This window comes from Chiloscyllium punctatum, chromosome 4, assembly GCF_047496795.1.
Source record: "Chiloscyllium punctatum isolate Juve2018m chromosome 4, sChiPun1.3, whole genome shotgun sequence".
In the NCBI taxonomy this organism is placed as follows: domain Eukaryota; kingdom Metazoa; phylum Chordata; class Chondrichthyes; order Orectolobiformes; family Hemiscylliidae; genus Chiloscyllium; species Chiloscyllium punctatum.
In genome coordinates this window covers 76,279,380-76,293,138 of record NC_092742.1, presented here as the reverse complement: position 1 = coordinate 76,293,138, position 13,759 = coordinate 76,279,380, and the positions used below count along the sequence as shown (strand labels likewise).

At 38.9% G+C, this 13,759-nt stretch overlaps 1 protein-coding gene across 3 annotated transcripts in view; it reads left to right on the top strand.

Moving 5' to 3' along the window:
• The first annotated feature begins 747 nt into the window (after positions 1 to 747).
• The window catches only part of fmn1 (formin 1), a 373,616-nt gene continuing 360,604 nt past the window's right edge, over positions 748 to 13,759 (top strand). For 2 of the 3 annotated variants that reach the window (XM_072569058.1, XM_072569056.1), the window contains exon 1: positions 813 to 916. The gene's annotated coding sequence lies outside the window, so the exon portion shown is untranslated. Of the gene's footprint in view, positions 917 to 13,759 lie in introns of all 3 variants that reach the window. The other variant, XM_072569057.1, reaches the window with a different exon arrangement.

Genomic DNA, 13,759 nt, shown 5'->3' with positions numbered 1-13,759 from the left:
AAGTGACATGATTTTTGCACTCATTCCAATCTGTTTTCCTTTAGAAATGTAGGGCACATTGATTGTTTGTCACACACTTCAGTAACAAACTATACCAGTTCGTATCTGCTCAGCTTTGTCAGTCGCTTAAGACAAATATTTTGATAATTGTGTCCATTTGAAAGATGACAGAGAAGTTTAATTATATAACATAAAATTCATGTGATTCGCAAGTAGGCGTTTGAATGTATGCGGTAGTGTTTTGGAAAAGAAGGCATTGCTATGGGCCCTTGCTCCAATTTGCATTACTGTATTTGCCTAGTTGCATCTAAGTAGTAATATGGAACATACATTATCCCACTGATTATACTTTGGAAGTTACATTACTATTGCCGATTAGTTTTCGAATATTATAATTAGAAATATGACTACATATCCTGCTATAGCTAACCTTCGGGTTCGATCATCGATGTTGATCAATGTAAAAAGCTGCCCGCAGGAGGCATTATATAAAATGAAAAGGGACATTTAGAGGCAAGCACTACACTTAAAGAGGTGCAGTGTGATGAGAGAACGAGTCATCAGAGGTGTGTGTGTGTGTGTTTTTCCCCTCTCTCATATTGTCATCGCTTCCCCTCCTCTTTCCTGTTCTATAAATAACACATAAGATTAACTCACGGCTGCTGAATCCTTTCCAAGGCTCGTCACGCCAAGTTCCAGCCCCCAATGCCAAGCTGATACGTCGGACGCTACTGGGAAGGTTGATCTGTTTGGGTGAGTTCGCTGTCACTCTCTCCCTCCTCCCGGTCCAGCTGCTGCCGATGTGAGAAGCGGATTGCTAGGGGAGCTAATGCTGTTGACGAGGTAGCAACATCTCGACCCAGGCAAGTTAAAGCAAATCTCTGCGGTCAGTCGCATCTGTCTCATTAGACAGCAGGTAAACTGTTTAAAAAGAATAACAATTCTCTTTAAATACACATTATAAACAGGTGGACTGCGTAACAGAAAAAAAATCAAACTAATTAAGTTCGTTTTGTTAGAATATTGCCGCAGATAATCTGGGTTAACCCTTTCATGTAACCCTGCAGTACAAATTCTAATTTTTGCCAATTTCTTGTTAATAAATAGACTATAGGACCATGATATATTCCGGGAATAAGTATTAGATTTTAACTTGCATCTTCTTTGCTACTGTTGAGAAAGCTTGGCTCTGTTAACACGTTTTCTTGATAACATTTTTACTTGATTAAAGATGTGGCTGTTCTCTGAAAGTTTTATTCCGGCCATAAATTGAGTTTTGGAAATATAAAAATGTTGTATTACTCGTTTCCCGGGCTGATGCACTTTTTCAATAAGTGAAACAAATGTGCCAACAAATATGCCTGTTCCCCTAATAGCAAGTCTCAAACAATAGATTGTAACCATCAAAGTGCTGTTACTGAATTTGGGTTAGGCATGAAGACAAAAATGTTTGACTCAGATATTTACTGAATATTAACAGGGAACTTGAGACAGTAGATGCTGAAAGAATTCCTGTTGTGAAGGATAGAACGGGGGAACACAATTTAAAAATAAAAGGTCTACCATTCAAGATGAAGATTGGAAGAATTTTTTTTCTCATGGGTCTGTGAAACCTCCTTCCTGAGAGAGTAGTGGAGGAAGGGCCTTTGAATATTTGTAAGGCAGAGAGAGCATCTTGATTGCAAGGGGAGTTAAAAAGGCACAGGGGCTAGGCAGAAAGTAGAGCTGAGGCCATAATCAGATCAGCCAGGTCTTTATGAAAACATTGAAAAGACTCAAGGGGTCAAATGGCTTATTCCTGCTCTTAATTTGTATGCTTCGATGGACATGCCTTTAATGCATTAACGGTTCCTATATGGACAGAAATTTGCTTGTGAAAGATGAATAACAAAGTTAATTGGAAATTTTTGACTCTGGATATGTATCAGCTGATCATTTAACTACTTTAGCCAGAAAGTATTTTCACTTTAGATGTAGTGCAGGTTCATAGTTCCTTGAAAGTACAGTTGCAGGTAAATAGGACAGTGAAGAAGATTTTGGTATGCTTACCTTTATTGATCAAAGCATTGAGTATAGGAGCTGAGAGGTCAATGTTGCAGCTGTATAGGACATTGGTTAGGCCACTTTTTTTGGAATACTGCATGCAATTCTGGTCTCATTGCTATTGGAAGGATGTTGTGAAACTTGAAAGGGTTCAGAAATAATTTACAAGGATGTTGCCAGGGTTGGAGGGTTTGAGCTATAGGGAGCGGCTGAGAAGGCTGGGAATGTTTTCCCTGGAGCGGAGCTGAGGAGTGACCCGATAGAGGTTTATAAAATCATGAGGGCCATGGGTAAGGTAAATAGACAAGGTCTTTTCTCCCAAGGGGAGGAAGCCCAAAACTAGAGGATAAAGGTTTTAAGGTGAGAGGGGAAAGATTTAAAAGAGAGCTATGGGGCAACTTTTTCATGCAAAGAGTGATGCGTTTGTGGAATGAGCTGCCAGAGGAAGTGGTGGAGGCTGGTACAATTACAGCGTTTAAAAGGCATCTGGATGGGTATATGAATAAGGAAGGTTTAGAGGGATATGGGCCAGATGCTGGCAAATAGGTGTAGATTTATTTTGGTCGGCATGGACGAGTTGGACCAAAAGGTCTGTTTCTATGCTGTACAGCTCTGACTCTATATATAGTTAATTGACCATATCTATCTAGAACAGAGACTCCCTTTTATGTTATCCCACTTTAGTTACATTTTACAGGTTTAGTTTTTAATTTTCCTATGTAATTCTTTAGAAGTGAGAGCTGCTTACAGCACTGTGAAGGTAACCAGACATGTAGGGCTTTGATGAAATACTGGATAAACACAGTCTGTCTTTTAATCAATGTGATTAATGGATTGAGAAATACACACAGGAAGATCAGAGAAGGAAGGTACATTAGATAATGAGCTCAACAATAATAACCTATTTATACAGTTCTTTTTAAAATAATAAAACACTCTGACACTTGAGGTAGAATAGTGGCAAAGGAGGAAAGCAAATGAAGGAAATGCATCACTTTGGATTCTGCTACAACCCAGAGCATCAAAGATCTGTGTGTTGATTATCTACACGTTCAGTGACATGAAGAGCCATGTAGAAACTTCATGAGCCTGAGTAGAAATCATCCTTGAATCAACAAGTAGCTGATAAAACATTTACTAAGCACTTAACAGGAGCATTATTAGATAAAATAGAATACCAAACTACATTAAAGGAACTTAATGCCCTCCCGTGATGGTTTTGCAAAGTGGAGCTTTTAAACAGATAGGATAGATGATGGGAGAGCACTTGCTCACTTTTTTGCCACTATCCCAATTAAAGTCCCCATGGCACATCAATAGCCCTTCTGTACCACTGCCCATTAAGGCCTTTAGATAATTGGATGATTAGATTCGATTTCCTACAGTATGGAAACAGGCCCTTCAGCCCATCAAGTGCACACCGACCCTCTCCGAAGAGTAGCCCAACCAGACCCATTTCCTATCCTATATTTACCCCTGATTAATGCACTGAATATTATTGGCAATTTAACATGGCCAATTCACCTGACCATATGGGTACTTAATGCCCACTTAAGTGGCCATCTATGGTATGTAAAGGCTTCAGAACCCTGGAGCACCCTTGCAATGATGTTCTTGGAGCTGTGCATCGCTGAGTATAAATAAGACAGTGTAAATGGAGTTAGAACACACAAGAATAAAAGAAAATTGAAAGCACATGCATATGATCACAAAGGAATAGATTTCTCTATAGAGTCATAGAGATGTACAGCATGGAAACAGGCCCTTTGGTCCAACCCGTCCTTGCTGGCCAGATATCCCAACCCAATCTAGTCCCACCAGTCAGTGCCCGGCCCATATCCTCCCAAACCCTTCCTATTCATACACCCACCCAAATGCCTCCTTAAATGTTGCAATTGTACCAGCCTCCACCATTCCCTCTTGTAACAATGTAACTGTAAAATCAGAGACTGTAATATCTTTGATTATCATGTAAAGCAGTATCCATTATTAATATATAGTCGTACAACTTTTGCGGTCTCAACATGAAGATAGTCCTTAACTTTGCCTTCTTCTTAACCAGTCTATAAAGAAAGCAAATTCTATGGCATCAAATCATATGGTAAAAGGGTGTCCATTGCAGAAGCCTACAAAACAAACTCTGTCAGGTTTTCCTGCAGACACCCATAGGGGTATCTCAATCTATCATTTACACTTTATCCTCTCCCCCCTCCCTATCTTCATGAAAACCAACGTTTTCCTAGTTACCATCAGTTGTGAAGAAGGGTCACTGGATCCAAAACATTAATTCTGATTTCTCTCCTTAGGTGCTGCCAGACCTGCTGAGTTTTACCAGCAATTTGTTTTTGTTGCTGATGTCCAGCATCCATAGTTTTATCTTTATACGTGAGATTAAGGTGGGGGTCCCTTATCCAAAGGCACTCTGTACCTGATCAAAGGATTCAACATCAGGAAGGGGGAGATAGCTGCTGAGAGCCACTTGCTACTGATCCCATCTCCATCTTATGTTCACTCACCTGAGCTTGGCTGATCCTAGGCCTCAAATGGGTGTCATACCTTCATCAGTAATTGTCTCTCCAGCACCTCTCAGCAGGTGGGACCTCAGCATCACCTGTCCAGATATTTGATAGAGTCCCTGGAGGATGTGTGCCACTGGCTAGTTAAGTGCCTGATTGATACTCTTGCCACCTCTTCAGAAGGTAGGGAAGACCTCTATTGCCTCTATTTAATTACTGCCCTAGAGGAAAAGAGGTCATTGGTTTGACGACTGTGTTGAAGGAAGAAAGTGAGGTGCAGAGGTGTAAGATATTCCAGAGTTTAGAATTTGGGCTAAAAGTCCAGAATTTGGTGTCAAATCAAACATTAAAAGTTGGGAACAGGATAGAGGAAAAGTTAAGAAACAAAATTAAATAGGTAATATTTGTCATTTTAAAATTGAGTTGTAAGTTAATAACAGCAAATCCAGTGAAATATCAGTGATATTGACAATAAACATGTTATTTCTCCAATATAATTTTTAAAAGTTTTCAATATTAAAGCAAAGGGATACATATCACTGATATTGCTGTGAAATATCAGTGAAACTTCACAGCAATATCAGTGAAATGCAACCCTTTTGTTTTAATATTGAGAACTTTTAAAAATTATATTGGAGAAATAACATGTTTATTGTCAATACATTTCAGTACATTTAGTAACCTGATGTGTCTCTTTGAAAGCATGCAATAGCTTTGAGGTGAACATTTTAGTGCCTTACTCAATATCTAGACATCTTAAATGCTTTGCACTCAACAAAATACTCTAAGTGCAGTCATAGTAGTTAACTAAGAAACTCATCAGCTGATTTCTGCACAATAACAGCCTCACAATGAAATGAATGGCCAAATATACTAGTTTTCCATCAATTTAAGTAAAGAGTATTGACTAGGACATCAGATAGACACTACTTCTGACAAGAATCCACTGGAGAATTTATACCTAATGCAGGGGACAGATGGACAGAGGTTTAACATCTTCAAAAGCTGGCCCCTTTGATAATGAAATACTTGTTTGACAAAATATTTATGTGGAAATTACCTCTGGCTGAGGCTTGAATTCACAACTTTCCAACTCACCATTGCAGGACATTGTGATTTATAGGTTATAGTCTGGGAGTAGACATGCACAGCCTGATATTTCCAAGATGAAGAAAATGCAAATATATCCAATTCACATGAGCATTCCCAGATCAAATTTAATTAAAATCCATGACTCCTTTCAACAGATCAGATTTGTGCTAGAATTATATATAAACATGGAGGTGCCCAATTTTTTTTATTTAAATGCCTTCAGGAATATAACCTGACATTATCTGAAGTACTGTATTTCACAGTGAGTCTGAAAGTAGCTTGCGGTCATGTACATATGGAAATTTTCAAAAGCAAGTAATGGATGTAAAATGTCATCTATAGAGAAAACCACCCTAATTCATTGTATTTTAAGAATATTATCTTTATTTTCTGTTGAATTATCACATCACCACAAATACTGCTGCTGCTATGAATTTTAATTTCTATAAGCATATACAGTTTTGTGCTAACTGATTTGACATAATTGATTTTCTAAAAAGCATGTCATAAATAATCTGCGAAAACAAAGAGCTAAATCCCATTTGTTAAATTCCATGAACACTTGTATGAAAGAATTCTGCAGAAGGAATTGAACTTTTGCAAGAATATTTTTGACAGTACAGACAGGTTGTGACACTTTACTCATTTATTATTCTTTGTCCATGATGATAACATCATGTTAGTAAAGATTGAAAACAGAGTTTCTGTTGTCAGGATTTCTTCACTGGAACCAGATAGATTCTTGATCTTGCACTATATGACTGCTGCTCCCTTGTGTTCAGATTTAGAAATAATTATCCTACATGAAACTTCGAAGTATGCTATGTTGTTATATTGCTACTTAAAACAAATATTTGAAATTAATGGATGAATGTTATACTCATCCCTCGAATGAACATTGCTCATCTTGATATTTTTCAATTTTGAACTTCCAAAATGAATTAATGCAGGCCAACTGTATAACCAAAGCTTCGTTTAGAGGACATTTCCTCTCCGCACTAAAAACATCTCTATTCAGATAGCAGTTCCTAAAAAGTTCACTTCCTGGATAGACAGTCTTGCTATGTCTTGAATGTATGAAATGATTCCAATAACTTTCTTGTATCTTTTTACATTTTTTGCAACTATTAGCACAAGATGAAAGAGCAAGTGATATTGTATTCTAGAAATTACATGATTCCAAATTGGGAGGAGTATTAGGCGGTGCATGTTGACAAACCTAATGGAAGTGTTGATAACACTGGCAACTTTTGTTGGCTGTTCTATTGGTAAGCTGTAGGTGTGATAACATTATAAAGGCAACTCTGCACACTGAACAACATGATTGGTTGATCAGGATGGCAGCAGGGATCACAGAGAGCTTGGGGTTACAGAGGGGCGGGAAAGTAATTGAAAGGAATGATGGTCTCTCAAAGGTTGATAATCACTAAAGAATGGGAGCCACAGTGGGGAAAGATTGAACAGCAAGGTTCAAACAAAGCTGTAAACTGATGACAACCTCCAGCAATCTCTTTAACGTCCATTAATTTGGCAACCCAACAGTTAAAGGAATTAATGGCATTATATCTTGTTAAGAAGGTTGCAATTTCTTTTGGGATTTTTGTAAAAAAAAATACATAATATGTATTTCAGGGGCCTGAAAGAGTTGCCAGTGGATGGTTCTGCATGACACTGATAATGTTGTTCTCTTGTATGTATATTTTCCACCTATGAAGCTGGACATGCAAACAATATTTAAACCTGTAAACACTGGTAACTGGACATTTCTCCAGCTGCAATGTTTGCTTCCAATTATATAGTGTCATTCAAATATAGTGAGATATTCCAAAAGTTTTATGAAACAAGATCCAACACCAAACCAGACAAAGGAATGCAAAGACCAAAAATGAAGATTCAAAACAGTTTCATATACAATATGTACACAAATTAGCAGCCGGAGTAGACCATTCAGCTTCTTCAACCTGCTCTGCCATTTTATAATATCTTTGCAGGTCTCATTATAACTTCCAATCCACATTTATGCTTACATCTAATTATATTATTAAGCAAGGGGATGAAGACTATCTACCTCTAGACTGAATATATTCAAAGATTGTGTTTCCACCACCTTTTCATGAAGACTTCTGAATTCTCCCAATTGTCTAAGCAAAATAATTTTGCCCAATCTCTGTTTTAAAATGGGTGACCCTGATTCTAAGTAGTGATTCCTCAGTCTGGATTCTCCCAACAGAAACATATCCACCCTGTCAAGATCCCTCAGGGTTTTGTATTGCTCAATCAAATCACCTCTTCTAAGTCTTAGTTTCCAGCAGTTACACGCCTAACTGGTCCAACCTTTGCTCATAAGACCGCTCTCTCAATCCAGGTATTAGTCTAGTAAACCATCTCTGAACTACCTCCAACACATTTGCATCCTTCCTTATATAAGGTGATCAGTGCAATCACTCTCTAGGTGTGGTCTTACCAGAGCTGTGTGCAGCTGAAGTATAACCTCCCTGTTTTTGTATTTGAGTCTTCTCATCACAAAGGATAACATTCCATTAACTTTTCTACTTACTTGCTATACCTGCACACTAGTCTCTTAAGATTTAGAGCCTAGGACACCCAGATATCTTTGCATTTCAGTTCTGCAATTCCTTATCATTTAGATAGTATACTTTTTAAAAAATTCTTCATGCAAAAAGGGACAATTTCACATTTTCCTACATTATACTCCACTGCCATTTTTTGCCTACTCATAATCTATCAATACCTTTTTAAAATGCCTTCTTGTATTCTCTTCACAACTTGCATTCCTACCCATGTCTGTTTCATGAGCAAATTTAGCAATCACACCTCCCATCCCTTCATTGACCTCCTTTCTTAAGTCATTGAGGATTTCTCTGTCTGTCTCTCTGTCTCTCTCTCTCTCTCTCTCTCTCTGTAGAGAGAGCAGGCCAATGGCGAACTTGGCTTTTATTACCCTCTACTTTTTTATTCCCTGCAAAAATGTAGAACTTTATTAAATGGCTTCTGGAAATTTTAAATACAATATATTCACTAGTTCCTTTATCAACAGCACAAGTTACTTTATGGAGTCCCTGCAGTACAGGAACAGGCCATTTGGCTCATTGAGTCCAAACTGTCTCTCCAAAGAGCATTGCACTCAGACCACCCACGCTAACTACCCCCCTCCAACCCCAACTCACCCTATACCTGTAAACCTGCATTTCCAAGGGCTAATCTACCTAGTCTGCACATCCCTGGACACTATGGGCAATTTAACATGGCCAGTCCACCTAAGCTACACATCTTTGGACTACTTCAAACAACGAACCGATAAAAGATGATTTTTGTTTTCCCAAAGCCAGCTTGACTGCCTGATTACCTTGAGCTTATCCAAGTGCTCTGTTACAATTGCTTTAGTTATAGCTTCTAACATATTTTCTATGTTAACTTGATGTTAAGCTAACTGGCCTGTAGCTTTCTGCTATCTCGCTCCCTCTTTTTGTAAATAAAGGAGTTACATTCATTAGCTTTCAATCTAATAGGGTTATCCCTCAGACAAAGGTTTTTAGGAAAATATAAACTAATACAACTGTCTCATTAACCACTTTTTTTAAGACCTTAGAATAAAATGAAGCAGGACCTTAGCACTTGTCAGCAATTTACTTAGTACCACTTCACTGGTGACAGTAATTTTGCTGTTTAATCCTGATTTATCATTGCTTCTGCAATGTTACTTGTATCTTCTGTAGTGAACACCATTGCAAAATTGTCACTCCAATTAATTTGCCATATCCTTATTTCCATCATTAATTTTTCACTCTCTCTATAGGATCACGTTTACTTTGTTAACATTTTTCTTCTTGTTTAAACATTTTATAGAAGATCTCACATACTGCTGATATATTACTAATTGTGTACTTTCTTGTGTACTCTTCTTTTTCCACTATATTATTTTATTTTTTAAAATCCTTCTTTGCAGCTTTTAAAATTATCTTCAATACGAATGCTGATCTTGTAAGGATCGGTGCTTGTTTCGGTATAATTTTCAAATGCAATATTGCATCACCTTCATACTTTCCAATGAATCAAACCAGCCTAGGTAAACATTAGAGGCAAAAATCTGCAGATGCTGGAATCCAAAGTAGACCAGCAGGAGGCTGGAAGAACACAGTAAACCAAGCAACATCAGGAGATAGAGAAGTCAACACTTCAAGTATAACTCTTCAGGAATGGAGGTGGGGTTAGGGGGAGCTGCAGATGAAGGGGGAAGGAGAGTTTTAGGTGGGGAAAGGGGCAGAGTGGTGAGGTAGTGATAGGTGACCTAGTTGGTTGATGGGAGGAATGAATCTGATTGTTAGCTGGAAGGGCTGGTCAGGAGATGGAATGGAAGGGAGGAGGTGGGGCTGAAAAGGGAGTTTTGGGATGAGTGGGGAGATTATTTGAACTTGGACAACTCAATTTTGAATCCTCCTGGCTATAGGCTGGCCAGGCGGAAGATAAGGTGTTGTTCCTACAATTTGTAGTCTGATTCACTGTGGCAAAGGAGGAGAGGGAGTGGGAAGGGGAATTGAAATGGATTGGTGACCAGGCAATCAGGCTGGCCCTTATGGGTGCAGTAAAGATGCTCAGTGAAATGTTCCCTAATTTTGCGAGTGATGAAAGGAATGATCCTTGTGGAAGGTGGGGAGGGGAGGATGTTCTGGGTGGTGGGATCCAATTGGAGTTGGCAGAAGTGTTAGAGATGATACATTGGATGCAGAGACTAGTGGGGTGGAAAGTGAGGACAAGGGGGACCCTGTCTTTTATGTTTGGGGTGGGGGTGGGGGACAGGGTGCAGTGTGGTTAGCCAAGTCTGGTAGAGAGTTTGTTATATAGTCTGAAATCTTCAAAATTTGAACTGATGTATCTGTTATCTCATGGATCACGATATTGTGTAGATCTGTGCATGCTGGTAGAACTTGTGTCCTTCCTCCAACAGTACTTTGATGTATGTTCTCTGAGTTTCTCGAGAAATGTAATTTTGGAAAAATTTGATGGGTGCCGAGTCAATGACCAGTTCCAAAACCTTTTCATCAAAATCACATTCCTTATCTTTTGTATCAAAGTTTTGACAGTAACTTGACCAATATTTTCACCTGGCTGTTGGCATTATCCATGAGCTTAAGTTTATGAATCCTGGAGTTGGCTTGGACCTCAAGCTGATCTTTAAAATTGGACATACTTTTCAGTATCTTGCTGGAAATACAGTATAGAAGGATTGGATTCTTCTCAGTTCTTAATTTTCCAAATCAAAAAGTTTAACTACCTGTCTTTCTTTTTCAGCTGTTGATCTATGAAGTTAAAACAGATTTTTTTTCAGTTACATAAAGAATGTCACTGAAGTGCCACTCTCTTCCCAGTTGTTTACTTGTTCATCCTTTCCTGTTGTTTTTCTGAAGAAGTAGCTGAGTAGTGGGAATATGTGACAATTAGGAAAAAAATGTATTGCAGAGTTGTCACATATGCCATTTCTGTTTCACATTGTTTCAGAAGAAAATAAAATGTCAGAGTTGACCATTAACTGTCTGCAGCCAATGCCTTCATGATATGGAGAGTGTTTGTGTTTTTAAACTGATGTTTTAGCCATACTTCGTTCCAGGGTTGCTTTGACAAATTACAACTACCCTGAGTCTCATGTTAATTCAAAGTTTTGTAATTTGACATATTTTACTTCCTTGAAATTGTACTCACAACTATATCTCTTTACCGTGATTCAGTACACAGTCTGACCTTCAGTCTTGGATGTTATAGTGTGAATTACAGCTTTGAACTCTGATAGTGGGTGACTGTGTTTTAGAGAGGACAACTACCACCAATTTTCAGCCTTCACTACCAAGTACCTGCAATGAGCCATCAGTGCCCAGTTGCGACCATCATGATATGATGTATTCTATCTGTTAGCCCGCAGAGACTCTGGATCTTATTCAGGCAGATATCTGGAAGTTTAATAACAACTACCTGCGTATACTAATAAAACAGCTCAGATTGTAGTCTGGATCTGTAATCCAAGATTATGACGTGACACTCTACTGTAAAAGGTCTTACACTCTGTTCAGTCAGCAATTTTCAGGCATGTAGTTAAGAAAACATGCAATGAGTCGGTCAACTATGAGTATATTTCACCATAAACAAGCATTAGTCATTCAGCTGCCTTTAAAAGTATAGCACCTTTCTGAGATCTGTGCAATAGTTTCAACATTTCTATATAAAACAAAGTGCTGGATTGTGGAGAGAGAAAAACCACTGATAGACGGAATCTCTTGCCCCCCCCCCCCCCCCCCCCCATCAAACTGGCAGTTTTGGTGGTATTGGTCATTTCAGTATTTGAATGACAGATGACCGATTTGCTAGCTGCAAGGCTCTGTCTCGTGCTCCAGCAGACCTCCGAGACCCTTTTCCCCCCTCAAGGTGCTGCCCAGCCTTTCAGGTCAATGCCCTGATGCTGAAAGGTCATTAACCTGAGATATTGGGGGAAAAATCTAATGGGGTCCCGGCTGGCAGGTTTCTAAATCAGGTGCAAGAGGGTCTGCAAAATTATCTGGGTAGCCTTACTGCTGCCTGCCTACATGCCCATTCAGAAGTTTCACAGGATGTGGGGGGAGGGGTGAGGCCTATTGTGACAAACCCACCCTCCTCCTAATTGATGGCTTTAAGTAGCCAATTAATTTTGTGACTGACTTGAAAGTGGGCGGGATGGCCGCCTTGGGTTTTGAGCAGGAAGGGTATGTCCTTCTGTCACTGCCTTCCTTACTGCATCCAAGATGTCCACTCTTGACTCTGCCATGAATTAACTTGGCCTGTGTTCCCAGATCTTGAGATCGATGTACTGCCTGTGAACCCAACAGTCACATCATTCCCTGTGACATTGTTGGAACTATAGAGCTGTCGCTGACTGAGACAGGACTTATTCCTGATCATGAGATGCAAGTTCCACCTCCAGCAAATTTTAAGTGTTGAAATGGCTGTGGACTTACCACTGTCAATGGGAATGAGTTACTTGCATCTGAAGCCTCCTGGCAATTAACCATTTTGCTGTCCAAATGCTGCCAGGCCTTGCTGAATATTTCCAGCATTTTCCATTTCCGTTTCAGTTCCCAGTCTCTACATTGTTGTATTTTTACTTCATCTTTTACATCATTGCAATATTGAAGATCTTGATCAAGTTGCTCATTAACTTTCTTAACTGTAACAAAGGTAAAAGGGCCTTGACTCTGTAGCCTGAGAACAATAGCCCCTCATCCCTGATTTCTGGGAATCACATTTTCCTTGCTTATTATTCGACTTTTACCCCATATTCAGGTGGTCCTTGCATATAAATGCAACTTCTCGTCTTGTGCAAATTCTCCTCACTTGCAGACACAAACTTTGAGCATCCTACTTGTTATTATTTGTCCTGCCACTTTGAATAAGAAGAATTTCACTGAAGTTCCCTGTCACTGATCACAAATTGAATCGTGAATTGTTGCAAAAAAGGAAGTTCTGAACAGGGAAGGAAGTAACTGAGTGAGAAATAAAAAAAATCAGTTTTCCCAACTTGTTTTTTTAAAGTGCATAAGATCTCCCTGAATCACCTGGGGCATTTTTTTCTATGTTTTTAAGGGTGGTCATGCAGTATTGCAGTGTTGTAAGCTCATCAAGTAAAGAGAACTGATAACAGGAAAGTTTAAGTGATTAGATATACAGTTCATTTGTTGGGAAAGACAGCAGTACTTACATAAAACAGCACAATGAGATGTTTACCAACTCTGCTGCTCTAATTGCACAGGAAACAAAATAAGCTGGATTTGTTTACTGAAAGTCATTGACCATTTGCTCTTCAAAATCAATAATAGGCACAGGTGTGTACGAACAGCCAAAAGGCGTCCAGAATTTCTAGATTTCTATTTCCATCTGTGTGGAACAAGTATGACATCTGCCTTAAAACCTTTTGTTGTTTCACTTTTATGTCTTGTATGACTGAATTCATTAACTGCGACTTTTATCAAATGGTTGACTTTTGTTCCAGCCCTTTTAACGTACAATCAATTCTCTCTACATTTGTCTTTCTTTCAGTTAAACCAAGAGTGAGCATAACACAACAG